The 26317-nt window shown below is 45.0% G+C and overlaps 1 protein-coding gene across 2 annotated transcripts in view; it reads left to right on the top strand.

Annotated features, from left to right (window-relative positions):
* Window positions 1–26317, top strand: part of FBXW4 (F-box and WD repeat domain containing 4) — a 59569-nt gene that overhangs the window by 19383 nt on the left and 13869 nt on the right. The gene's annotated exons all lie outside the window — the stretch shown is intronic.

Genomic DNA, 26317 nt, shown 5'->3' with positions numbered 1-26317 from the left:
TCAGTGTTATCTCCCTCTGTGTAAAGCTTCCTTAGAAAGAATCCTATGTGCTTCTCAACCACAGCTAGGTTTTCTGCTGTGTCTGCTGCAGTCCAGCAGAGCAGGACAGTGCCTGTACACCCAAACTGAACTTCAGAGACTCATGCTCTTAAAGTGCAGCTCCTCTGGCTTCAAACATCTTTTTTGAGTATTCTGTTTTGAGTTGTCCACAGTTTTCCCTGTGTTGCTAGAGAGATCCTACTACAGATGTGCTGAGTTAGGGAGAAGGCTTCCTTGCTCTTCATGTAGTGATGCTGGGCTGGATGATTGGAAGGTCCTCAAACAGAATGATGCCCATAAGAGAGATTAAGTAGAGTAAAAGGCAGTAAAAAGGGTACCAAGAGTATTGGATCTCCTCCTCTTGTTGTGCAGGGGAGAGTTATGCCTAGTCCTTTCTATGACCTTTTCAGTCACAGAAGTGCCTTCACATCTGTGTGTGTTAGTGGAGCTTCATTGCTGTGGAGATCCCTAACAGTGCTCTACAGGGTAGTGGGGATGGGAAAGGGCATTGTGTTCCTTCAGAGTTTTTAGCAAGTCTTCTGCATAGGTGAGCTTGTCAGTGTGCTTGGGACAGCAGGTCCCACATTGTGTGTCACATCAGTGACTAGAGAGGTCTCTAAGAGTATCCTTAAAATAGGATGCTTAAAATAAGGGTGACTCAGCTAGCTCTGGCAACTAGTTTAATTGGTCTCCAAAGCTGTCCTTCTCCACGTATTGGTAAAATGCTGTACTTACAGAGAGACTGTGCAGTCTAAACCATGTTTCTTATCTGCTTGTAATCCCTTCCCCCCCCCCCCCCCCGAGTTCATTTGGCTTTTGAACTCTGCGTCATGCAGATGTTAAACTTTCATTTACTGGTGCTTACTGCAGTGACTTATGTGTGCTCAGGGACCAGGGCAAGCCTGAGTGCAGTGGACCAATTCAAATGTGCAAAGTGAGGCAAACCCAGAGGTTTCTAATGGAGTAGTGGCACCTTCATGCTTTGTGATTCCCTGAGGTGGCAGTAGCCAAGGAAGAGAAGTGACCACTGTACACTGCTTAATTTGAGGGATAGGTTTATGGAGAAAATGAGGTCCAATTGCCTGGCATTTATGGCTGCAGAAACTTAAGGCTTATGATATACATTGTACTATTGAAATGTTCCTTTATTGAGGGGAAAATTAATTGTTTTTGTTTTTTTTTCATAATAATAAAGCTTGTAAGCTGGCAGGGAAAGAAAAAAGTGGATTTTGATGTTTAATTTGTTGTTAATCTTGGATTCAGAAATGGTTTGGTGTTGGATTATAAAAAGTATTCAAATCTAAACTGGCTTCTCCTGCTGGGTCTGGCCACTGGCATTTGCTATTTAGGTTTGAAAATATTTATCATGAGAGCTGGTCTTCACATACTGTACTTGAAGCGTGTTGGGTTTTAAGCTAAGAGAAGACATGATGGAGGCATGAAAGTGGTAGAGAGTTAGGAAACCTTTGGTGCAGTTTGGAACAACATCAGGCAACCATAATGTGCCTGATTGCAGCAGAGTTGTTCTTCTGGTCTGTAAGCCCAAAAATGGTCTCTCCTTTTCCAAATGTGTAATTGGTCTACGGCAGTACATGTCTCCTTGCAAATGTTTCCTTGCTGAAGTGCAGATTTACTTCAGAGAGGAGGAAAGTTTGGACCCAAAACTAGTTCTCTGCATTGAATGTTTATTTTAAAGGAAAATGCAGTGTTGTAGTTGAGACCCGACTTTTCTGTTTTAGGGTGCTAATTTGAATCTCTGTTAATCTGGTTGCCTCCCCCATGGAATGTTACGGAGAAGTAGTATCTGGGAAGACCTCTGCCTGTGTGGACAGCCTCTGACAAATTACAAAAAGTACCCCAAATTTGCTGGGAAAAGGAAGGAAGGGAGAGGTTACTGACAGGCACCTTAACTGAATGGGCCTGCCTCTTCCTTTGAGAACAAGCCAAGTTATTAATTCTGAGGGCTCATTTATAATGGTTATCTGGAAACTTTTTGTGAAACAATCTGATCTTGCAGATTGCATTAGAGCAAAACAACCCACTTGAGGCGGAGCAACAACCAGTGGTTTTAACTGTACAAGTGATGCCCTAAAGTGCAGCAGTTAAAATGTCTGATAATGTTCCCCTCACCCTCGTTTCTTGCTCCACTTTTATCAGCAGATATCCCCTACTACACATTGAGATGAGCTGTTGGCTGTAACGGTGCTCTGTTTTGACCTAGCTTTGCACAGTTAACCTCTCTGAATGTGCTAGGACTTGGGACACGTAACTGGGTTTTATTCTGGTTTGTGCATTGCCAGCAAAATAGCAGGCAGCAATAGCTCTGCTGTCCTTTGGGAGCTCTGTAGAGCCTGGTTGGTTTGAATAATTGAGAGGGGACTCTGACCTGCAGCTGTTTCTTAAGCGGGGGCAGGAAGAACCTGCTCAACTGTGAGATCCCAGGGTGGACTTACAGAGTTAGTGGTGGCGTGAACTACCATCTCCTACTGACCTTGGAGAGTGATCTGGATGTGGGTTTCTATATATATGCAATACTCATAACTGACTTGCTGCTCTTTCACCCCTAAGCTGAAGAGCAGGAAATGAGTATTGGTTTCTCCCCTCTGGAGCTAAAATGACACCTGTGTCTTATCCATGTGCCCTGACTGTTCTCTTGATGTTGGGAGGAAGAAGACTTTGTTTTATCTTCTTTAATGGTGTAATAATGAATCTTTTTGGTCGTCTTCACATGGGTGAACACATGAACATACATGTCCATTTTCCCTCTCCTCTAGAAACAAACATTTGCAAACACCTCAATAGGTTGAGAAACTAAAACTTACCTTTCTTTAGTTTCTTTCCTTTGCCATCTAAAGCTGACATGACTGATAACTTGCTCCTGTTTTGTCACTTTTGGCTTATACTCTAATATATATATATTTATTTATTTTCTGTGACTGAATTGGCTCACTAGTGGTTTTGGGCAGGTGAGCAGGTTTTGGGAGGCAGTGAGTTAGAACCCAGACATCTGTTTCTAATCCTATGGAACTGTGTTGCATATTGAAATCCACACACACACGCCCAGTTTTTTATCATGATTCTTCTTGCTTGAGGGGAAAGTCTACCTCAGAAAGCTTAAAGGGAGCATCTTTCTTGTGCTGCTTGGTTTGTGCAGGAGAAGCAATGTCTGTTTAATGGATGTGACAGAAGAAACTTAGTTGAGGGGGCTGGCAGCCTTTATGGTTTGAGGTTTCTATTTCCAGTTTGCAATCCTTTTCTCTTTGCTTTTTAAATTTGCAGAGGGAGAAGGTAACTTCACCAGACCTTGGCTGCTGTTTACCTTTGCTCGGTTGTGCAGTGTGCCTTTGTTTTTCCACCTTTGATCAGTGTCCTGCCAACAGATAATTTAGCAATTGCATCCCAGGGTGGAAGTGTGGAGTTAATGTTAAAATTAGTTTTTTTTTTCTTTTCCTAACTTCTGTGGCTGATGGAGCAGAGAAGGGGAGAGGGGAGGTGAAGGGGGCCATAAATTCTAGACCTAGTGATTCTGCTCCTTGTAGAGAAACGAAAGCCTCTGATGTCTCTTCAGCACTTTCATTAACATTTAAATTAAGGGTTTGTTTTTCAGTCGGCTTCAGTCACAGCCCTTTCATAGCCTGACACATGGACGCTGTTCTCTCTCTCTCTTTCTTTCCAGCTTGCAAATCAGTGTACAATAGTAATCACTGCAATAGTTGTGTTTTTTTTCTGATCTCTCAGAGGGCAGTGACCTGACAAGCTGTACCAGACTTTCAAAGAGAATCACAAACGGAGTGCAAAGGTAGATGAGCAGGAGGATGCCAGGTTTCACTCCTACAATTAGAGTGGTGTCTGTTCCCTCCCCTGCCTTTCAAAGGGCTGCTTTTAGGGGCGGGGAGGGACAGAGAGGGGTGGATGGACCTTTCTTGGATGGTGAGAGCCCCAGGTGCAGGTGCCTCTAACCAGGCTCAGCTTCCACTGTTACTCCTCCTAGATGAGGCCAGAGGTGTAAGCTTTGAGGATGCAGCTTTGCCATGAGGTGGGAAGTGTAGCTATAGTGTCCTAAGATAGCAGCCTAGCCCTTCTAAAGCAGTGTTGATTCACTCTGAGGGCAGCAGGAAGCTGGTCCTCAGCCTGCCATTGGCATTTGAAAGGAAGGTAATAGTGGAGGATATTGACCTGAAGAAAGAAACTCACTTCTGTCTTCTGTATTGCAGTGCTGAAGTCCTGTCTGCTCTGAGCACTGCAGTACAGTACTCTCTTACACTTGCTTCAACAATTGTGTAAGAGCCAAGGAACAAGGGGACAGTTTAGGCAATGGAGAAGTGGTATAGTAGGATCAATATAAATAATGTGAGTCTTTGTCCCAGAGCTCTTTTGTAATCTTTTGTTTCTCTCCTACCCAGCTGGTCACCACTGGTAGGCCATTACCTTCTTCGGGCTCTCTGACTGGAGTTGGATGAATCTGAGTGGCACTAAATCTGGTGTGTTTCATGAGCTAAAAGTGAATAAAAGGCAGAGGAAAATTAGCCAAAACATGGGTGAAGTGTTTACTGTAATGAAACCTGCAGTTTGGTTGCTGTGACTGTCACACTGTTCCTGTCTTCACTCTGCCACCACCCCAACTTTACTTGCCTTTCACCAAGAGCTTGATCCAGATAGGCTTAGAAGGATGCTAACAGGATGAGAGCAGTAAGCTGACATTGGTGTTGAGAAGGGTATTCCCTGCATGGTGGTAGATGTGGTGCATAAAGAGGAGTGGCCAGAAGTTTTTTTTCAAAATTGGTCTTGTGTGCCAGTGGTGGCCATGATTTATACCATGTGAGTCTTCTGGAGGACCCAATTCAAAATCATGCACTTGAGAAGCCTCCTATATATGCTAGAAAATGTTTCTGTTCTTGGGTTTGGATTTTTTTGCCCTTTTGTATGAACTACCACAGACTACTTTGTCACTACTTGTGTCACTGTTGTCAGATTGAAGTATTGTTTCTAACTGTTCTGGTATTGAGTGTATGGTGATGACCCTCAGGCAGTAACACAGAATAACTTCCCAGGGACAGGTGATCTTGTCCATATCCCAAGTGCTCCGGAGCTGTGTGGTAGGATGTGCTTATCTGATCTGGCCCATGCTCTTAACTGTTTTGTACCACCCTTCTGGTTGCTCTGTTGCTGCAGGTGGGTCCTAACTCCTCTCTGTGAGATTTCTGCATGGTCCTAAGAACAACCACCATCAACGTCATCTTGGTATCTTCATACTGTGTAATGGAAGGGGCATTCAGAATATCTGCACTGCACTGCTGACTTCCATCCAGCTTCAGCTTTTGGAGGTTCATAGGTTCATGCCCACTGAGTTTTCCTTCTTCAGGGCCCAGTGCTGGATGGTGCTGAGCATGTTTGGTGAAGCCCACTGCCTGCACAGACCAAAGCTATTGAGAATGTGAAAGAGGATGCTTAGTATTTGTCACACAGGGTCCTTAATCATGACTTCTGAGCCAGCTCCAGTATTGCTCAGTCTGTAACTTTCCAATGAGGAAATCTTCTAATTTAAGCTCTCCTGAGGCTGGATGCAAGGATGGAGCCCAGCTTGGCTGCCCCAGAGGTACTTGGGGCAAGTGTGCTGCTGTGCTAACTGGGGTAACTCCTCCTAAATTCTCTTTGGAAGTTCTACTGTATTTATGGAGGGGGGAATGGAGGGGGGGGGATGCCTGCCCTCCCACCTTCCCCCTTGTTGTCTCAAAAGGCCCTGGTGCATCTTTGATTAGGTGTAGGTCAAAAGAATTTCCACATCGTGACCTTAATAACTGGGGTTGATTGGCAGGCGGTCTGTGGAGAGGGAGCAGCCTGTCCCTTTCATCTCCCTTGGTGCCGTGCTGGGACAATGGGCCAGCATATTTTCCTTGTTGTTCCTCATTTGAAAAGGGTCTGGTATCTCTACTAGGTACCTGTGACATGGGGGTCTTGATTGGGGTCTCATAAAGGGCCCTGTCAGTGTGTCCAAAGGCCAGGAATACAAAGGCGATCAGTGGGTGGGGGTCTCAGCTGACCACTGAAGAAGGGAGGGGAGGGTCCTGGAAGCAGTGGAGGGAGAAGCAACCCCTGATGGGAGACCTTAAAGGGGGGAGGGTGGGAGGAGGCAGCCAATTTTTGTCCCGAACTCATCAAGCACATCTGCAGAATTGTCCCAGCCACTGCCTCCCAGTTTCAAAAGAAAATTATCGTTTGATAAACCGTCCTGATTCACCACTTTCTCACAAGGGAGGGAGACCCACCTTTGACCTCAATGATTTCACATTGGGCCCAGCTCCCCCCATCCAAATGCTGGAGAAACTTTGAAATGCATCCCTTGCGCTCCCTCTCCTTCTCTGTCTTTCCCTTTACTCTCTTTTTTTTCCTTCCCCCCCACCCCCCTTTTTTTTTCCCCTTCCCCTCCTCCTCTTCCCACCACCCCCACCTTCCCTGCTCTCTCGCTTTGTAAAAAAGCAGACGTACTGCTTGCAGAGTTTAGGCAAGTAATTAGTAAAATCTTTTCTTCAGCACAATAAAACCACAGCGCTTGGCCTGCATATTCCCACAATTTACATACTCGCGGGCATTTGAGAAAACAGGTGGCATTCCCAGTGCATCACTGCCTATGAAAATCATTTAGAAGGCAGGGAGGGGAGGATGCTGGGACCCGCTCGCTCCTGCGGAATGTTCATGAATATATTAAAATGTTTTCACACAATGCTTGTATTTTCCAACGGGAAGAGGCATCTTCTGGATGAAAGGCGGCTGGCCCAGACACAGACCTCTTCTGAACGTTCTTTCCCACTCAGGGTTTGTTCGCATGGACCAGATAGAGATGGGGCCTGGGGGGGAGGAAAGGGCAAGAGTGCTATCTATGAAGTGTAAATCTTTGTGTGCCTCCTACCCAGTCCCTGTTTGTGGTCCCAGAAAGTCGAGTTATGAGGGAATCATGTTTGTGGAGTGGGGGAGGAAAAGGGGATCATCAGGACTTTCTGCAGAAGCTTTTAGAGGCATTGCAAACATGGGGAGGAGAAAGGTTGTAATGGAGTAAATAGCTCTCTGACCAACGGGATTCAGGGGCTGCAGCAGGAAATGACTGAGAAGGGAGCTGGCTAGCTTAGGCAGTATTAGCAAAGTGCCTAATAATAACAGAAAACGCTCTTGAAGTACTTTTCCAGCTTCATTGTATTGGCCAAGAACAGGCTGGGCGATGCTCAGTCTGGGCAACTTATCCAGCTGTTCCTCTCCTTTTTCTGAGAGAGCAGTTGTTCCAGGATGTACCACAAGTGAAACACAGCAGTTCCCCCTCTGTTTCAATTGGAGACCACTTATCTATGTTGCCCTCAAAGAGGTCCTTTGGGCACTTCCAACTTGTAGGGTTTTGACAATGGATGTATGGTGAAGCTTGGGTCTAGAGAGAGTAGATCAAGGATTTCTTTTCTAACCGACAAGTTAAAGGAGAGAATGGAAGTGAAAGGAGGGCGATGCTGAATGCAAGTAATGAATGTCTTGGCTTAGGAACAGGGTGTGCATGTAGGAAAGACCCTGGGTTCAGCTCCAGGGATACTTTTTTGTTTGAGAATACTAGGCCAGGCTGCAAAGGGGTCTTGTTGGAGGAAATGGGTAGGTTGGTATCTGGGTATTATTTTTTTTCTTAAATAATATTATTTTGTTGAAAATACCCTTTGAAATTTCGGTGAGAAGTGGTGTGACACCAGCATAATGACCTTGATGCATGTCTCATACATGCTACAGAGACAGCCTTTGTCAAAAGCTCTTCTGGGCAGGCATCCTGTCCAGATGGGTTCTGCCCTGAAGATTTACTCGCCTGCCTACAACCAACCAGAACCATGGCAGCACAAATTTGTGGATTCTGTGAAGAGTTATTCCAAAGCCCATGCGACCCAGCTCAAGCTTCTGCTTTTGTTAAGGAACTTGTCAAATCACAGGCCCCAAGATCAAGGCATAACCCATTTAGAAAGGACTGGAAAGAGCTTTACTGAGACTTTCTCCTCAGCGAAGCCACTTTCCCTGTCCTTTCTGACCAGACTTCCTGTGACAGGTGGAAGAGAATGTAGGCCCCAGCCCTGCAAGGTGCTAAAGAGCTCAACATCTCAAAACCTTTTGCAAAGGGAAGTCTTGCATGGTGGCTGTTCCTAAAATGAATCTGCAGAAGTAGCAAAGCTCTGTAATGCTGTTTCTCCCAGCTGGTCTGCACTGGTCATACTGGTATTGGTCTTGGTGCAAAGGTTTCTAATCTTTTATTGGAAACAACCAACAACCCAACTGGCAAGACGGCTTTGTTTTTATTTTTAATTATTGTCTTCCCAATTCCCTGCCCCTCCCCTTTATCTTTCTGCATTTCTTAAAGAGGCAGTGGAGGGAAAAAAAGCTTTGGTTTTTGTTTGGAAAGGGGGTTAGGAAGGGCGACGTGGCCCCTGCAACCTCTCATAGGGGTGTCTTGTCAGGGTGCGGCATGAAGGGCACAAACAGATCATAACCTTTAAATGAAAATGCGATGGAGGGGAGAGATGAAAGCAGTGAAACAAATTAGATACATCTAGAGGGGGTGCTCAACTGGAGAAAATTAGCATTTCTTCCTAATTGGAGTGCAGGGCATTCCATTACAGGGTTTTATTACAGGGAGGGAAGCACTGGGCCTCTTCAGGGCATTCCCCCTCACCCTCAAGTTTTCTAGAAGCAAAAATATATATTTGGGAGAGAACTGAGAAAAGGCTGAATTGATCAGAGTGAAGTTTTCAAACTGCTTCAGGAAGAGGGATGATAGTGAAACAAGTTCTCTGTTTATTAGGAGAAGAAGGTGATGATTGTGTGCACATGAAGTCAGGTGCTAGTCCTAGTTTTCCTGAAGGAAGCTAACATTTTTACAGGAGACTGCAGGTGATGGTAACTGTCTGAGGTTCCTACTTGCTGAATCAGATTGGAAGACAGTATCCTAAATGCACTAGTGTGTTGGAAGCACAGGGATATATGTCTTACATCTTAAGATCAGTGGAATAAATGCAAGCCTACTTTCAACTGCCTCTCAAGTCCATGTGGTGCAAAGCATTTGTTCAAGGCATGTCTGTCTGATTCTGCCTCTAATTAGAGCTGTTGTATCCAACAGGAATTTGGATATATCCCTGGGAAGGCAATAGCAAACTTCCAGCGTGGAATGTCTTGTGGCTGCACTGGAGCTTGTGCATAGCTTTGTAGTCCAAATAGCTTGTGCCAACCTGAGAAACAGGCATGTATGGATATTCTTTGTGTGCATCTTTACCTATAGGTGGGTGCTAACAATAGCTTAAAGGGAATTGAGGAGACAGTTTGCATTGCACCTCTGGATTAAGAGTAGGGGGAGACAGTTTATTTTTTTCCTGGCAGGGACTGGATTATTTATCAGTTGGTGCCCTCAGGAAAGTGAGGAAAAATGAAGAAAAAAAGAAAAGCAGACTTGTTTGAGTGTATGCAATGTTTTGCTTTGCCAGTCTACAGTTAGAAAAATTCCTGTTCCAGCTCAGGAAAGGGAATATACAAGCATAAGAATGTGGATTGTAGGAAACTGCTGAAGGAAGGGTGCTGTCTGCACAGAGGGTGGTTCCTACCATAGTGGGAGTATATTTACAGCAGCAGTGCCTTCATCCTGGGCAGGCTCTGTCACCTCTGTGCTCAGGATGAGAATGCAGAGGATATGAATTTACAAAATGTATAAATGTAAATCTCTAACTCAACTCTCGCTGCTGAATTTTGTCGTTTTGACACAGAGCATAGCACTGCCCATGGGAATATCTTCAGACCTAGAGAAAATACTGTTAAAAATGAAAGCATGGCTTAGAGATGGGCTTCTCCTGTAATAGGTCTGGCACATATCAGGCTGATGTCTCCCATCCCAGCCTTCTCCAAAAAAGATGCTTGGCAGACTGGAAGAGATGGGAGCAGAACCAGAAAGGCTTGAATTTGGAGAGTAGCAAATGACTGGGAGGAGGTAGACTTGAAGGGAAACTGGTTTCTCTGAGGCTTTTGTCTTCACTGTGTGCAGTTGTGCATCTGGCTTGTGTGTTAATACGCTTTAAAATACAGCATGCCAGAATGCCTCTTGACTGTAGCTTAGCTTCAGCTAAAAAAACGTCTTTACTGTGAGAGTGACAGAGCACTGGAACAGGCTGCCCGGAGAGGTTGTGGAGTCTCCTTCACTGGAGACATTCCAAACCCACCTGGACACATTCCTGTGTGATGTGCTCTAGGTGACACTGCTCTGGCAGGGGAGGTGGACTAGATGATGTTTTGAGGTCCCTTCCAACCCCTAAGTTTCTGTGATTCAGCTTCCCTGGGTAGCTGGCATCCTGCATCTCTGTCATGAGTGGAATCAGACAATGGAAATGTGTGGACAGAAGTGTGGGGCTGTGTTGGTTTCTTTTCAGAGTGGTGAGACTGTGTCAGATTGGAAGGCGGAGTTCAAAGTCTGTTCACTCTCTAATGCTGTCTGGAGTGTGTTGTGTGGTTCATTATATAGGGTTTGTCAGTTCTTCTCTATCTTCCTTTCCACCTGCACGAGGCACAACTGTTGCAGACACTTTCTTGCTGTAATAAAAGTGTTGTGGGTTGACCATGCTCCATTCACCATTTCTGCACATGCCTGCATGTGGGATGTACTCATACTGCGTTGTAGGCATCCTGAGCCTTCACAGTTAACCTGGCCCAAAATTAGCTCTGAATTAAAGCCAGCTTTTAATGTGCATTGCCCTGTCTAATTAGTAAATCCTTGTTCTCTTTTCTCTGAGATTGAGGTACATGTTCCTCTTAAGTCTAGCCGTCCATCAAAGGGGACTTGAAATGAGACCCTGATATGGTGGGTAGACATGAGCAGCTAATGAAGAGAGAGAGCCCATTTCCTTTTGAGAAGAGGGACCTGTTCCAAGAATGATTGATAGCCATAGAGATTTATTTGTATGGGGTCTGGATAGAGGCTTGCAAATTGGAGCCCAACAACTTGTTTTTTTCAGGGGAAGAAGTCTGGTGGTCATCTGTGTGTGTAGCTTTTCTCCCCACCTCAAAAAAAAAAAAAAAAAAAAAAAAAAAAAAAAAAAAAAGGCTAAAGAAAGAAGTGAACTTACCAGAGGAAGCAATTACAGACTAAGCTGGACCAAGCAGCAACTGCTACTGTTGCAATGCTTGGTCTCTGCCTCCTGGTGCAGCAGCCTCGGGCCTTGCACCTGCACTTTGCTCAGTGTCTTGCTTTGCCTGTCCAGGATGATTCAATGACTGCCTGATGAAACAGGTTGTCTCTTGCTTCATATTTTCTGTCATGCACAAAGTCTTGATTAGTGCATGTGGCCTAGATCATGTTTTCCTTTTCCACATAGCCCTCTGGATTTCTTCCTCTTCAACAGTGGAGAAGCAATGGCACCTGCTCTAGAATTTAGAAAAGCAATAGTTTCTCTAATATCTGTCTTCTGATGGTCTCATAGCAATCTGGGAGTGTGGATAGTGTGCAGACCACTTCGGAGAAGTTTGTAGCTGGCAGAGCAAGGACTTTGTGCTCCTTATAGGTAGTGGAAAATGTCAGGTACTTTAGTAGTATTGAGTGCAGGTGAGCAATTCTGTTCCTGCTGTGCAATGGCTCTGTCCTCTGCTTCCCAAGCTATGGTTCACAAGACCCTGCTGGGCTTCAGACCTGCGTTGACTCTCTAGCTCTTGCAGTGAAGCCAGTGACATGGTTCCCTTCCAGCCTAGCAGTAACTGAGACTGGTTGAAGCCTCAAAGCTTGGAACACCCAATTAACTCTAACCATCCTCAGAAGGGGCAATGAACAAACAGGGTCTGAAGAGGAGATACAGCAGAGGAACACTCTTCTGTACCAAAGAAATTGCTACATTACTAGTTTATATCTGTGTGGGGTTTTTTGTGGTCTTTCCCCATATTTGGTCCTAAGTCAAACACACTGCAGAAGTTCCTGATGTGCTAATATTTGGTTGCCTCCGTTAGGTGGTTCTAGTAAAACCAGCCTAAAAAGAAATCTGGAGAGATGGTGGTGAGTAAGCTTGAGTGAGGAAGTGCTGTTCATCAAATCCTACAACAGTAGAACTAAAGACATTTGAAATTACTAGGAGATTGCTTTAAAATGGACAAAAGGTATTATTTCATCACATTATGTGTAGTGAGCTTCCTGCTCCAATAGCTTAGGGAGGTCAGTAATGCCAGCAGTTTTTAAAGGGATTTGGCAAATTAATTAATAGTAGGTTGACCTGTTTTAAATATTAAAGGTGAATCCCAAAAAACAGAGAACAGAACTGCTCTCTGTAATCCCCCTCCCCCTCTGCCCTCCCAAGGGAAGATAGAAGGGGAATAAGGAAGAAGGACTTTGGAAATTGAAACTAAAAACAAATTTACTATAACACAAGGTAAAAGGGTAAAATGTGGGGGAAAAACAGATAAGTATTTATATACAGAACCGGTCTCGATGATCACAGGGATATGGGAAAAGCAGGGCTGCTCCAGGGGAGAGGTCCACAGCTCCTCACAGCACCGGATTTTATAGATCTTGGCAGGAAGTGGTGGGAATACTGACCCTTCCAGTCTTTCAGGGTCCTAAGGACCCTCTCTGTAGGTGTCCAACACCATGCTGGGGTCTCCCAAACCATAACATAGGTCCATTACCAGGACTAGGTGGGGATATATGCTCCAAAATCCTTAATACAGCAGTTGCGGATGCTGGGGCAGTACAAAGAGAATGACCACAGACATTTGCCAAACTTGCGTGTTCTTCCTAAGCAGCTTCTGATAGTGTCACTGTTTGACTCAGGTATGACAAGGCTCTCGATCCTCTGTCCCTCCCACCCAGCTAGGGAAGGAGAGAGAGAAAGAGAGACTTTGCTGGGTTGAAAACTAAACTACACAGCTTTAATTAAACACTAATGATATAAGAAAATACAATTATGTATGAATATGTTCAGATATGTGCAAAAGCCTCTTGCCTCCCCCCACCAGCAGCAACTCCCACAGCACTCTCCTTAGCTGCCAACAGTCCTGAAAAACTCTGGACTGCTGCTGTAGAAAGCACAGAATGATGAGGGTCAGGAGAGCTCGAGCCTGGAGACAAAACACTGAGCTAGATGAGCCATGGCTTGACCAAAGTGGGCATTTCTCATATTCTTCTGGCCATGGTGGGTTAATGTTCTGGTCTTCATAATTCAATGTTGTGCCTGAAGAAATAAACACTTTTTTTTCTATCTTTAAACCTTTTGCCTGACCTTCTTATGGGAGTATATAGTGAAAGATTCCTTCCTGTGGGTAGGCTCTTCTGTACTATTTCAGTATTTTTCCCAAGCCACCTCTACTCTACTATTGATGGCCTTGTGCAAAGCAGTAGCAAAACATGACTGTTGTATTTGCTGGCCAGTTGTGATTTATGGTGGGCTTCACATGTAAGTGTCACTGAGATGCGTGTAAGCTCATTGTTTCCTCTTAGTGCAGACTGGCTGTAGGCCACAGAGATGCTGCCTGACCTGAATTGATGGTCATGTAATCACATCTTGTGTACCCACATGATAAAGATCATTGGCAGCTTTGGCTGAGACACTCCTAACTTGCTGCAGAATCAAATACTGACACTTTAGTAATCTCTTAATTTCATTGGAGGACATGTGAGCAAGTTTGCTTCTGGCATTTTCTTCACATGGATGTTTGACTTGCCCAGGAAAAATTATTTGTTTAATAACTGTGGTTTTAGATGAGACTTCCTAAACTCTTGGAGCATGTGACAATGGGGCAGGCCATGGAAAGGAAAGAAGGAAACTGTGGTTTCACACTCCTGCCTGCAAAGTTGTCTGTACGTCTAAAGCTTCCAGAGTTCAGTTCCTTGAAGTGTTGGAGGACTAGCTGCCAGCAGCTTGTCCTACTTCACCTAGACAGCAGCTTACTGTGGGGCAGTGGGGTACTTGATATTCCTTTTATCAGGTATTTCTTGACTTCAAAGGACAATGTGTTTTAGGGAATCCTAAATTCCATTTGCAGACTTGGGAGGCATTTGCCTGAAGAGTCTTTTCCCCAGTCCTTTCGACTGCAATCCTTTCCCTCCTACTCCATTTTCTGCGCCATTTTTTTTCTCCAATATACTGACGTTAAGCATCCTAATAAGTTGCTTTTCATCTTTTTGCATTATCCATTCCCTATATATACAGCATCTCTTTTGACTTATCCCTTTCCTATCTTTGTCTGTTTAATCTCAGTTATCACTGAAATTCAATAGCTCTTGGCCTGCCCTGCAGTCCAGCCTGACCACAGGTACTGAAGATGATACCTTGGTTTCTGAACCTGTGTTTTATTATATGTTGATGTCAGGATTGTGTGAGCTCTGGCTCCTGCAAGACATTTTCAGTGGATTTTTGGGCAGTCCAGGATATGTATGGGAGTTGACCACTAAACATCCTTATGCCTTAGACACATGTTGTCTGGTTGTTTAATGAAATCTTGTGTGCCTTTCTCTGCGTACAGGGTTGGGGCTGTCTGTTCTGGCCTGACTGGCGGGTTTTATTTCTCACTCTGGTGCTTGCTTACAACTAAGCATACCCTGAATCTGCAGATGGATGGCAGGGACTTTGTTCAGGATCTTGGTTGCTTGAGGGCAAACAGTTGACATGATCCAAACGCTTAGCATGAAAACTCTGAAGCAAATCATATTGCATAGAGTGGAGTACTGGAGAGGGGGCAACTGCCCAGAGCTTTATGGGTAAGTGAATTGAGGTTGTTGCAGGCATGTCTGTGTCGGGGCTGGAATGATCAGAGCAGTAAAGCTCTAGGAGTCATTTCATGGCTGAGTTAAACGCAGATGAGACTTTGGTCACCTCCTCCACAGAGCACCTGTGTCTCCATGCCTCCGTGTCCTGGACCTCGCTGTATGCAGCCTTTGCTACATATACACACTTCTACCCTTTCACTTTTCCTGGTATTTAGCTGCTTAAAACCCTCTGAACATCATCTCCTCTGCTGCTGAACAACCCATTTTACCTTCATTTGGAAATTGTTTGAATATCACGGAGCAGAGAAGGAAGATCAAGCGCTGTTTTTGAATGATTAGACTTCTTTCCTCTTTAAATGTGAACAAGTACAGCTCCTGCCTATGCATGATGTGGAGAAAGAACTTCTGTCCTTTGTGAGAAGATGATGAAAGTATATGTTTGAGAAGTCCTTTTCTTCCTCACCACCCTCATCACTTTTTTTCAAAATTCTCCTAAATTAGGAAGTTTAAATTTCGTGTGTGTGTGTATGGCAAAAGGAGTAAGATGAAAATAATTTGTGGCTTGTGGCACCAGGAGAACAGATTCCTTCCTACCCCTTCTTTCAAACGGAAGCATTCTCAGTTTTTAGTTGTTTTGGCAAATCTGAAGGGTTTCTCTCCCCCCCCTGACCTCACTGGCATGCCTGGATTACTGGCTTATTGAAAAGTAATTTTCTGTCATATGTTCTAACGGAAAAGTTTAGATAAGCTGTGATATATATATATATGTATGTGCATTTTTTTAAAGAATACTTGTTAACTGCAAACTCTGCCAGTCACATCTGAAAATATATTGGGATTGGCGGTCCAAAGCTTAAAAAAGAGAGATTTTTAAAATAAGAGAGGTTTTCTTCTTTTGCATCATAATTCTTTAAGCATTTTCCATACATGGGCATGTATTTAGACTTCTGTCCAAAGCAAAAACAGATGGAGTATTCACTTAAATAAATTTTACATGTCCCATTCTTTTAGGGTATGGGGTTCTAAGAAGCAGCAGCCCTGGACGTGGTGAGTGATAAGGTATAAGTATAGGCAACATTCTGTATCTTTTCCCACTGATGCTGAGAATCTTCTCTATTTCTCTGCATAGCTTTGAAACTGGCCTGGTCAGCATGGGTCTGCTTACATTTATTCTTTGTGCCTGATTCACAGATGCTGGCACTGATTTCATGGCAAGGATGTTTTGTTTGGAAGTGTCAAATGTTGCTTTTAAGAAAGTCTTGAGCATTGATAAGCCAAAGTAACACAGTTTCTAGCTGAGCTCATCTTCAGAAGTTGCAACTTCTCCAGTTTGCAACCTGATGCAGTGTTAGGTCACTGTTGTGTCTTTTAGCCAGCTCAGAAGTTACATGTCTGTATAGATGATAAGTCCTGAGAAGCAACAGAGACACTGTGCCTCAGAGTACCAGTTTCTGGCCTGTGAGACAACTGATGCTAGTCTGGTGCAACACAGGAGCAATACACTGGGAGCCAAGTGTTTTGGTCAACCCACATGCAGCAGTTTCCTGGTAGGTTTTGCAGAACCAAAGGCTTATAGAAGAAAGGTGTAATATGTGAGGTCTCACTATGAAAAACAGTTTTGCTTTGCTAAGAGCAAATGCCTCAGCAAAAAGAGAGTCTGGAGCCTTCTTTGCTGTCCTCCCTGTCCTGCTTGTTACTTGACTTTTGGGGCAGATGCTGGAGCAGGCAAATAATTAATCCCTGATTTTTCTCAGCATTAAGAGTTGTCAGTCTGTCCTCAGCACAGTTCTTCCTATCCCATCTGGGATCCACACTGTCCAGTTTCCTCTGCCAAGTCTGTTGCCTTTATTAATCTCAGTGCAAAGGTACTAGACTAGCAATGCTGTCCTGGGCGCATAGCCTACACCAGGCCTTCAAGAATCTGTCATGCATCATGCCTCTTCACATGCTTCTATTGTGCATCACTGGATCTCTTTTCTCCTTTACCCATTTTTTGGCATCTTGCACTGCTCTGCACCACAGGCTGGAGGAAGGATGCTTGTCATGAGCTGACCTTATCGGCACATGTCCCACCACTGACTGTGCCCCTGCTCTGCCAGGCAGGCCATCCTGCTCCAACCCCCTCCGCCTGCTCACCCCAGCTCAGAGCCCCTGAGAGGTCTTTGTCCGCCTGTTGAGAGCAGCCCCCATCCCGCTGTTCCCACATGGCGCACCCTCCCCAGCAGCCCCCTCCTCATTCAGTAGTTTGGGCTGAAAGAACTTTGGCTAATTACGGCAGGCTGAAAATTACCACTTTGCTGCGTTCTCCTGCTGCTGGGCCCATTTGTGTGGGGCCTGTAGTTAGAGGGAACAAAGTCCCCCCTGTGGAGCCAGGCAGGCCCCGAGTGTGAAGCTACAGGTACAAGCAAGAGGGGAATGAAGGGAATAATTACCAGCTTCTCCAGGTGAAAGCCCTGTTAAAACTTCAATAAGCCAATTAGGGGCCAGGGTGTGTGTGGGGGGAGAGTATCCCCCACCTATAAGTGATTCCCACCAGGCAATTAACAGAAATAATTTCATGGAGGGGAGGGTAAGAAATGGCTCTTAGAAATTGTCTTGGAATGGGGGGGACCCTGAAACAGCACGACTGCTACAGCAGTCCTCGTGTGCTCTAACCTTCTGGCTCACTGTGTGGCCTGAAAATGTTGGTGGGGCTAGGAGGAGAGGGAGGAGGGAAGGAAAATGGCAAAGAAAAAGGAATCGCTGAAGCTTTACACCTGGGCAGGCTTTGAGAAAGCAAAGGCTGAAGTTCAGAGCTTCTTGTAAGGCTGTGTGTGGGCCCAGAGCATTGAGCTCAGGGTAGCTGCTGGATCTGGGGTAGTGGGTGAGGGTCAGGCTCAGGGTGTCCTCCCCACTGGGGTGAGGGGGAAGGCTCATGGTGATGAGCCCAAAAAGGAGGGGATAGGTGCAGGGTGTGAAGGTGGGTGTGCAGGTGGGTGCAAACTGAGTGCCAGGCCTTCAGACATCTGCACAAGATGTGTGACTGTCTGCAGGTGCCGTGCCTTATGCCAGGGGCAAGGGTGTCTAGTGTATCTCACCCAGGGACCACGTTTTCCGTTGCTTAGCCAGCAGCTTAATCTGTTTCTTCTTTTCAGTTAAAAAAAAAAACCCAGCCTGCTAAAAATGAAGATTTTTATGAAGTCACCTTGCAATTCCCTTGCACTGTATTGCAGGTGGCATGTGCAGCAGTTAGGGTAGAGCATGCTGTCTGGTGGGTACCTAGCAGAAGTCTCGCCAGTCCATATTTCAGTGGTTGCTCTGGGGAGTAGAGTATGGATGAAGTTGCTGCAATGGCTGAGATTGCCTTAGTGATGTTGGAAGGAAGAATGCACAATGTAATTAAAGAAATCCAAACACCAGCTATGGTTATTTCACCTGCACTTACAAAAAGAATAACAGTAAAAAAACTCCCCTAAACTCCTCAAAACAAACTTAATAGTGACTTTGTTTGCTGTATGTTGTAGTTTCTGAGAATTAAAAATGTCCTGTGAAGTTTTGTTCTGGCTACTGGTAAGCTGAGTCTTGAATAACCCTACTGTAGTGGTGCCTAAGCACCAAGTTTTGGACTGACCTGGAAGTCCCTAGACTTCCTTATTTTTTTGTGTGTAGGGTTTTTTTGTGTTTTTTTTTTTCCTTCTCTGTCTTCATAGAAAGCTTTCTGTGGTAGGATTATAGAACTGTAGCTCTTGTACAGCCTAGCTTTTTATGCTCAGAAGTGGTTTCTTAGCACAACCATGTTTCTTTATGATTCGGCTTCTGATACATAACCCCAGTGGATGTCTGCAAAGAAAGCACTGTTCACAGGCAGGCCTGGTAAGCATGCAGAGGCTAAGAGATTTTTTAGCATGGGCTTTCTGCCCCCTTGATGTTTGGTACATGTTGTTCAGACCAGTGCCCAACTTGCATACTGGTTTATGCTTCTGTGGTTAATGAGTCTCTTTTTAATTGTAATAACAGTAATAATTTGAGCATCAGTTGGGAATCAAATTGGATCTGGAGAGAGCTACGGGTGTAAGAGTTTTCTTACAGAGACCTCTGTCCCAAACAACTGCTACATGCCTGGCAAGCCCAGAGGTTGATGAAGAGTGTTGAACATACCATGCAAATAAGTATTTTACACTGTTAACCAAAGTGCTCAAACCTTTCCCTTTAATAAAAGGGCTGATATCAACCCAGTAGAAATACTTGCATAGCCACAAAGTCAATTCTGTTTGAGGTTCTGAAAAATAACAGCAGCACTGTTAAACCCACTGTTTGAGTATCCCTCTTGTACAGGAACACTCAGGACCTTCAATCAACTTTCATAGAGTGAATCTGAGTGTGGTCCTGTCCTGGACATTTGCTTCTCCCTAAAAGCATATGTCATAGGAGGTATTGGGGAAATGAGTCTGATATGTAGATGTAAACAGCCCTAGGAACATAAGGACTGTTCCGTGGGTGGACTCACTAGTTTCTAGTAAAGGGTATTTTCTTGGTCAATGCCACAGTGTGGAGGATGTCTGTGTACATGTGTCTGTCCTGTCTGGAATCTCTGTCTTAATGTTGAAGAGCTCAGTTTTTCTCCAGAAATGGGGATTATGTTCTGGCTGCCTGTTTTCACAAAACTTATCTGCTGCAGGGTTGGTGAAGGGATAATAAACAAGGTTATGAAACTACTTGTTCAGACAGTATGGGGTGAAGCTGCAAATCAATGAAGGCAAGGTGGAGGTGTCTAGGTTGGGTACCTGCTAACTTGATAGAGTAGGGATGATCTGTCTACCATGCTGGGAATTGGGCCTTTCAGGATATTAAAGGCGTCCTCTGTTCTCCATTCTGTGGGTCTCTCAAGTCTGGAGGAAGACATGAAATTAGAGGGTGAGTCAACTGGTTGGAGAGGTGAAGGGTGACATTCCCTCTGCCCTGAGATATGCCATAAGTTGCATTGGAGACAACGATGTGAGCATTTCTTCTACGAAATGCACTGCAGTTCTGCTTCAAATGTGAGACTTTGATGTTTCAACCCAGCATCTCCACAGTGCCCTTCAGTGCAAAATGCAAATGCCTTCTTGGGGACCGCTTCCTAGTGTTCCACTTGGGGCTCAATGCAGTGTGCGAATGAGCTATTAGTCTGTCTGTGCCTGTGTCACTGGTGCTCCTTGCCAGAGCATGGCATTTCCTCTTGGAGCAGCAGTGGTTGTAAATTTTGCGGTGTTCATGCAGTTGTTTTTATGCATTTTGTTTCCTTTCTGTGCTGAGTCCCTGGAGGGGAGTGGCAGAGCTCTTCTGTAGCTTCTCTATGTGCAATTTACCATGCATATCAGGAGCACAGTTCAACCCTGAGCTGGCTGATGCTTTGGGGTACACTGCAGCATTCATGTGAGGCTTGAGGAAGCAGTAGCAAGTGTGCTAGTGCCTTCCAGTCTGTGGAACAAGCCTGGTCATTTGCCTCCAGCTGCTGGTTCTCTTTGGCAGTGTTACTCACTGCTGAACAAAGATGAGGCTATGCTGCAGTGGGGCTCTGCTTGCTCCTGTGAGCTCAGTCCTAATATTGAGCCCAAAGGCAAGATGATTTTGTGCGCATGCAAACAGCTGGGCCCAAATATAAGGTTGGCTCCAGAGCACTCTAGAAGCTCCTCTTTGTGCTGAGTCTGGAGTTGTACAGGGATGTGAGGAAGCTGTTGGCAACCTCCTAAAACCAGGCTTTAGCAAAGTGCGGTGTGGGTATCCTTGAGCCTATAACAGCAGCCAGCAACACAGATATTAAACTGACTTAAACATTTTTCTCTACCTTGTCTGCTTTTCCTTACACTGAAGTTCTGGAGGTGAAACATTGCATACCAAGGTTGCAGGAGAAGTGTGGTATGTGAGACTGGATGGATGGGAAGGCTCTTGAGGACTGAGATGTATGGAAAGACTTAGTCTCGAGCCAAAATCCAGGGGAATATTGCAGAGCTGTGTTAAATTGGATGCAACCTGCTCTTGTTATTTCAGGTTTCGGACAGTTATATAGTGTGTCATTGGTTTCTTCAGCTTTTTCAATCTTTTCTTCTTCTAAATAGCCTTCCACTTCCCATGTTCATGGTCCTGGAAAGCTGTAATTTTGGCCCATTAAAATTGGCTTGAAAGTGCAATTGGCTTACCTGCTGATTTTTTGTTCAAAAAAACCAAAAATGTTTTCATTTTCATGGTTACTGAGTTGTTAGCATATAACCCAGATGTCCTGACTTCTGAGATACTGAAGGCGCTTGGTTCAATTCTCTGGTCATCATGCAAGAGGCACAAAACAGGGCTAAAGGGAGCAGTCTGCAACATTGAAGGTCAACACCAGCCTGGCGTGATCACCCAATCATGGCTTTTTGCAGCATTGCCTGAACCAAAGTCAGGTGCGATGACTTGCAAACTTGTGGTACCTGCTTTCTTATGTAGAGGGAAATGCTAAAGGGTAAAGTGATGCTGTGCTCTTTTTTTTTTTTTTTTCCCTTTCTGCAAATTAAATGCCTCTGCGGAAGGAGCACCTGCTTCCCCTCTCTTATCTCAGTCTCCCTCCCTTTGTGTGTATCTGGTTGGCTCAAGAAGTCTCATGCTGGAGGTGCTAAAACTCCCTGTGCTGGGTTTCTCACCCCCTCCTCTCCCCTTCACTATGTTGTTCCTGTTGCATCTGCTCCTCAGCCTCCTGGGCTCTTCAGCAGGGGCTCCATCAAGTTTGTGTGACCTTAGCACTATATTCATGCCGGAGGAGTTACCTTCCATAATGATGTCAACTGATGAGGTTAGCAGGATGGTGGTGGCCACGATAAGACATGACATGTTCTAATGATTCGCCTTAGTGAGCTGCGTGTGTGTGTTGGGGGGGCACAGAGGGGCTTAGAGAGGGGAGGTGGGGGCCCCACAGGTGCCGACAAAGACTTTGACCTTTGCTGCTATAATATCAGTGTTTCACAGGCAGGGCGGTTCGGTAACCCACTTTCAGCCCATCAAAAATTGATTTAATTGCAATTTTTTCTCCCAATTAGGAGCACTGGAGCTTAACTAACTGGAGTAATAGAGAGTAATAAGGCTCTGATAAAAAGCCTTCCTCTGCCTCCTTTGTATCTTGTGTCATCGCCTGTCAGAGGTCAGAGAGCTTGCATATTCTATTAGGCAGAGTTGCCTTCATTTGTACAAATTAGTTTACCCAACAGTAATTAAAATGCCAGTGCGGGTCGGGGAGAGCTGAATACAATTGATGGGCACATTGGTGAAGGATTTGACAGCTCCGGTGGCCTCCCTTGCCAAAGCGTGTCAGTGTTGAATCAAAGGCTACACAAACCCACAGACCCGTGTGTTTAATCCGCGGCACCAACTGCTTTCTCTCTTCTCCGCTCTCCGTTTCAGACTTGCTTTCTCTTCTCCTCCTTTTCTCATCCCACTTGAGACTTTTTAAAAAAGATGTTTCCCATCTTTGAGCTGTCCTTTCTGTTGGTAGCTTTCATAACGCTGCTACCAGCCCCCCCCGTCCTGTGTCCCTTGGTGCTCCCCCTCCTCTCCCCCTGCCTTCCACATTCCCAGCTGCAGGGCTCTGTCAAGTAATAACTTCTTTGTTTCCCAGTCCGATGAGTCTCTGTATATAATAGTCTCCAAAATGGAGCAACGATGTCCAATTCCAGGGGATGGGGGAGAGTGTGAGGAGGAAGGAAGAGACTTTTGCACGTGTCAAGCAAATTCTGGATTTGAAATCCCCAAAGAGTAGAATAGGACTTGAGAAGCAATCTGTTTATAGTACAGGGGAAGGGCAGAAGCATGGGACACAGAGGAAGTTTAGAGAGAAGAGGTTGGAAAGGGACTGTTTCACCCAGGTTCCTTCAGTGATTTTGCATTGCTGGATTCCCAACTCAGGCAGTGCCTGCTCTGAGTGCTGGGCTGACAGTGAGGAAGGTATGTATTGTACAACGGGATTTGTATTTCTGGAGCTGAGGCTGTTTCTAAGCCTCATGACAAACAGCATCTTTCCAAAAGGATTGGTGGGCAGCTACCTCTTTCCCTCTGGTTCATCCACATCTGGCAGTGTTCTGTCCAGAATGAGATTAAGTAGGATACTACAGATGGGGTGAAAGTGTGTAGCTGACAGTTTGGGAACAAATATGGAATCATTGTAGCTGGACTGTAGCCAGAGCACTACTACTGTTGCCAGAAATGCCATGGGATCTTCAAGAACCACAAGTCAGTCAGTTGAAGAGAAGTTCTTGTGTTTCTTCCAACAGCACTGCCAGGTTGTGTGTTCTCTCTCATCCCCTTGGCCCAGCTTCTGTTGTTGGAGGATGATCTCGATGAAGTATCTCTTCTGTAGCACAGAGAAGTTTGGCTTCAGGAGAAGTAAGGGTTTTTCCTTTTGTTTTTTCGTTGTTTTTTTTTTCCTCTTCTCCTCAGTAGGGAGTTTTGAATGGGAAAGAGAACATCAAAGTATCAGATAAGTTGGAAAATGCCTTGCTTTGGAGAACAAAGCTGCTGTGTATGAAGTACATGTGTTTCAATGCTCTGCAAAATCCTTGCCTTCTTGGTACAGCAAAGGTGGAAACGCTCTGTTAGCTTGCTTGTTTTTACATCTTCTAAGATCCCTGTGAAGACAACATGCCCTGTTCTGGAAGCCCTGCAATGGTGCTTATATGAGAGGAGCCTTTTGGAGGGAGCAGCTTTCACAGAGCAGACGAAAGCTTAGTGGGGCTTTTCATCTCCAAGGCCATCTGAAGCTTGGGCATAGCAGTTTTTATGCAGCATGTAGATGCATCTGGTCAGTGTCTGTGTACATCAGAGGTATCTCAGAGAGATGCGTTATTCTTGCAGTAATATATATATTTATAAGGTATCTTGTGCACTCTTGTTCCCAGTCTAGTCTCTCCTCACTGTCTCTGACTCCTGAAAGCATTGTAGGCAAAATAAAATGACACTCACTAAGGTAGCAACTCAGGTAGAGTTGTTTCTCTAGGGCACCTGGCAAGAATAGTTTTGAAGACATTGCACATCTGTAGGTCAGAGGTTTTTGGTGTGTGCACTGTGCTTCCTAAGGCAAGAAGCCTTATTTAAAGTAGACTGAAAGAAGCAAGCCTGGTAGAAGGCTTCAGTTCTGTTTAACAGTGTTCCCAAAGTTTTGGAGCCAAGCTTTACATGCTTAGCTCCATTTTGTATGTTGTTTTAGACCTACCAAAGTTGACTTGTGTTGCCCTTTTGCTTGGAGTGAAACTGTCACATCTGTGAGGTTCCCAGTTATGAAGGCATATGCCTGCAGACCAGACTGAAGGTGAGGGGCCCTGGGAATCTAGACTTCCAGGTCAGTTTGCTCCCAGACTTTGATAATTTCTAACTGGCACCACTTCTTGTGCATGTCTTGTGAATGCTGCTTTCTAATCCTGGTAGTGAAGGTGCCTCCCTCTTCTGGGAGAAGTCTTATCTTTGCTTGCTAATGGACTCCAGACTGTTCAAGATAAGGCCTGCAAACCTGATCCTGCTGAAGTAAGAGACAAAATTCCTGTTGAATGAGTGGAGTCAGCTTTACCCAGAAGAGACTTGTTTGTGGCCCTGAGGCCTGTATGCAATGTGGGAGAGAAATCTCTGAATCTAACATTATTTTTCTGGTTTTTGTTGTGTTTTTTTTTTTGAGGGGTGGAGGGTAAAGACTGAGGAGGGAAAGCTGAAGTCCAGAACTGACAGCATGAGCACAGATTAGACCTTGCTGTTCCTCCCACCTTTTTCTCCCTGTTGGTGTGCCTCCATGCTAATTTAGACCTGTGGCAACCATCAAAGCCTTGTGCATACCTTCTGCACAAAGGGGCCTGTCTCCCATGTGAGGGTGTTCTCTGCTGGGACAGAGTCAGTTTGTCCCCCAAAAGAAAAATCTTAAACACCCAATTGCCTGCTTGACTGACTCCCTGACTGCTATTATGTTTCTAACCACGGTAATTGGCTTTAGTGGTTATTAGTGGATTATGTTTGGGAAGGGAGGGAGAGAACTCAACACCTAGCGTTGTAGCTAAGGGACTCCCTGACCAAAGTGCTGCTTTCCAGACATGGGGTTTGACTGGTGCGCTGTGAGAGTGAGTTTCTTTTGCTTGTTTTCCTCTGAGATGGGAGACACTGGCAAAAATGAAATGTTCCTTTTTCTCCTGCGCTATTGAGGTATTGAGCAGACACTCAAATATGAGTTTCCAAATATGAAATGCTGCACGCTTTCTTAGTTTGTTCTTGTGGCTGCTGCACAGCAACAGGAATTGGCTTTTCCTTAGGCTCTCAGACTTTGGTCATGGGCTTCCATGGAGAAGAAGGATGTGTGCACCCTGCAGCATCTGTGCAGAGCCTTGTGCTGCTGGTGTGTTGTGCCAGTTGCATGTGCACTGCTGATGCAGCTGGGATTTTGCATGTAAGACAGTCTGGTTGGAGAGACTTTGAAATGGCTCTGGTGCTGCAGGCCTTGTCTAGCACTGAAGGGCAGCTAAGGGTCACAGGACCTGTGGACACTTCCAAGCACGCAAATTTGAGTAGGATGGATAAAGCCAGCAAAAAAAAGAGCCTTGTTAACTGTAGACCTTCTTTGGTTCTCATAGGTCTTTGAGATGGCTTGATGTTATCTGCTTGCCTCTTTGGAAGAGTTTATTGACAGTGCTGCTTTGGCCTTATGGTTTGGAGAAACTAATTGTTCAGCTAAACCATAGAGCTAGGAACAGGAGGAGTCCTGAGTTCTGGCCCTGTTTCCACATGGCTCTTTCCTAGCTTTGATTGAGCTGAGTGTGTGTTCACCACTTCCCTGCTGGGTGCCTTGTAACACAAGCAGCAATGCTTCTCACAGAAGTGAAGTATGCTGCAAGAGTCCCTTCCTGATACAACAGAGGCTTGGAGGCACCTTCTGACTTCCAAAGGAAGAATATTGTAGAGGATCAAAGAAATATTTTAAGACTGCTATTTTTACAGACATGACATTGTTTCCTTATTTTGCTTTCCTCTTTCAGGTACCAGCCCCATGCCATGCTGCGAAAGATGTTTAGGCAAGGCATAGAGCTGGCTTTTATTTAAAGCAGGCTTTGTTTCCTGCATTTGTGCTATCCTTGTTGCAATGACTTAAACATAGTTTTGGCATTTTATTCTTGGTGGCTGCAGTAAGTGTGGCTTTGTGAGAGGTCATTTATACCTTACTTAGAAAGCCTTGTATGAGCTGCTTTCTATTATTTGGACTGAGGATAGGAAGTTGGCACAAAACAAGCAATGTGGTTTGGAGAGCCACAGCACCTGTGTTCCTGCTGCTTGTTTTTTAAGGATTTGTTCCTGTCTTATCAACTAGTTTCAGGCCAGTTGCTGTCAAGAAACCTCTGGAACCAGCATGTGCAGCAGGGACATAGCATTGTCAAAGACTACTTTGGAATGGATCCTGCTGGAGAGTGTGAACTGAGCCAAATATTGCTGCAGGAGAGCTGTGCTACCCCTATTAGAGAGTTCTTGAGCACTGAGGAGGGCAATCTGATCCAACTTTGAAATTGGCCCTGCTTTAAGCAGGCT

This window comes from Apus apus, chromosome 4, assembly GCF_020740795.1.
Source record: "Apus apus isolate bApuApu2 chromosome 4, bApuApu2.pri.cur, whole genome shotgun sequence".
NCBI lineage: Eukaryota > Metazoa > Chordata > Aves > Apodiformes > Apodidae > Apus > Apus apus.
The sequence above is the reverse complement of the archived record's forward strand: the minus strand, read 5'-3'. Positions and strand labels throughout refer to the sequence as shown.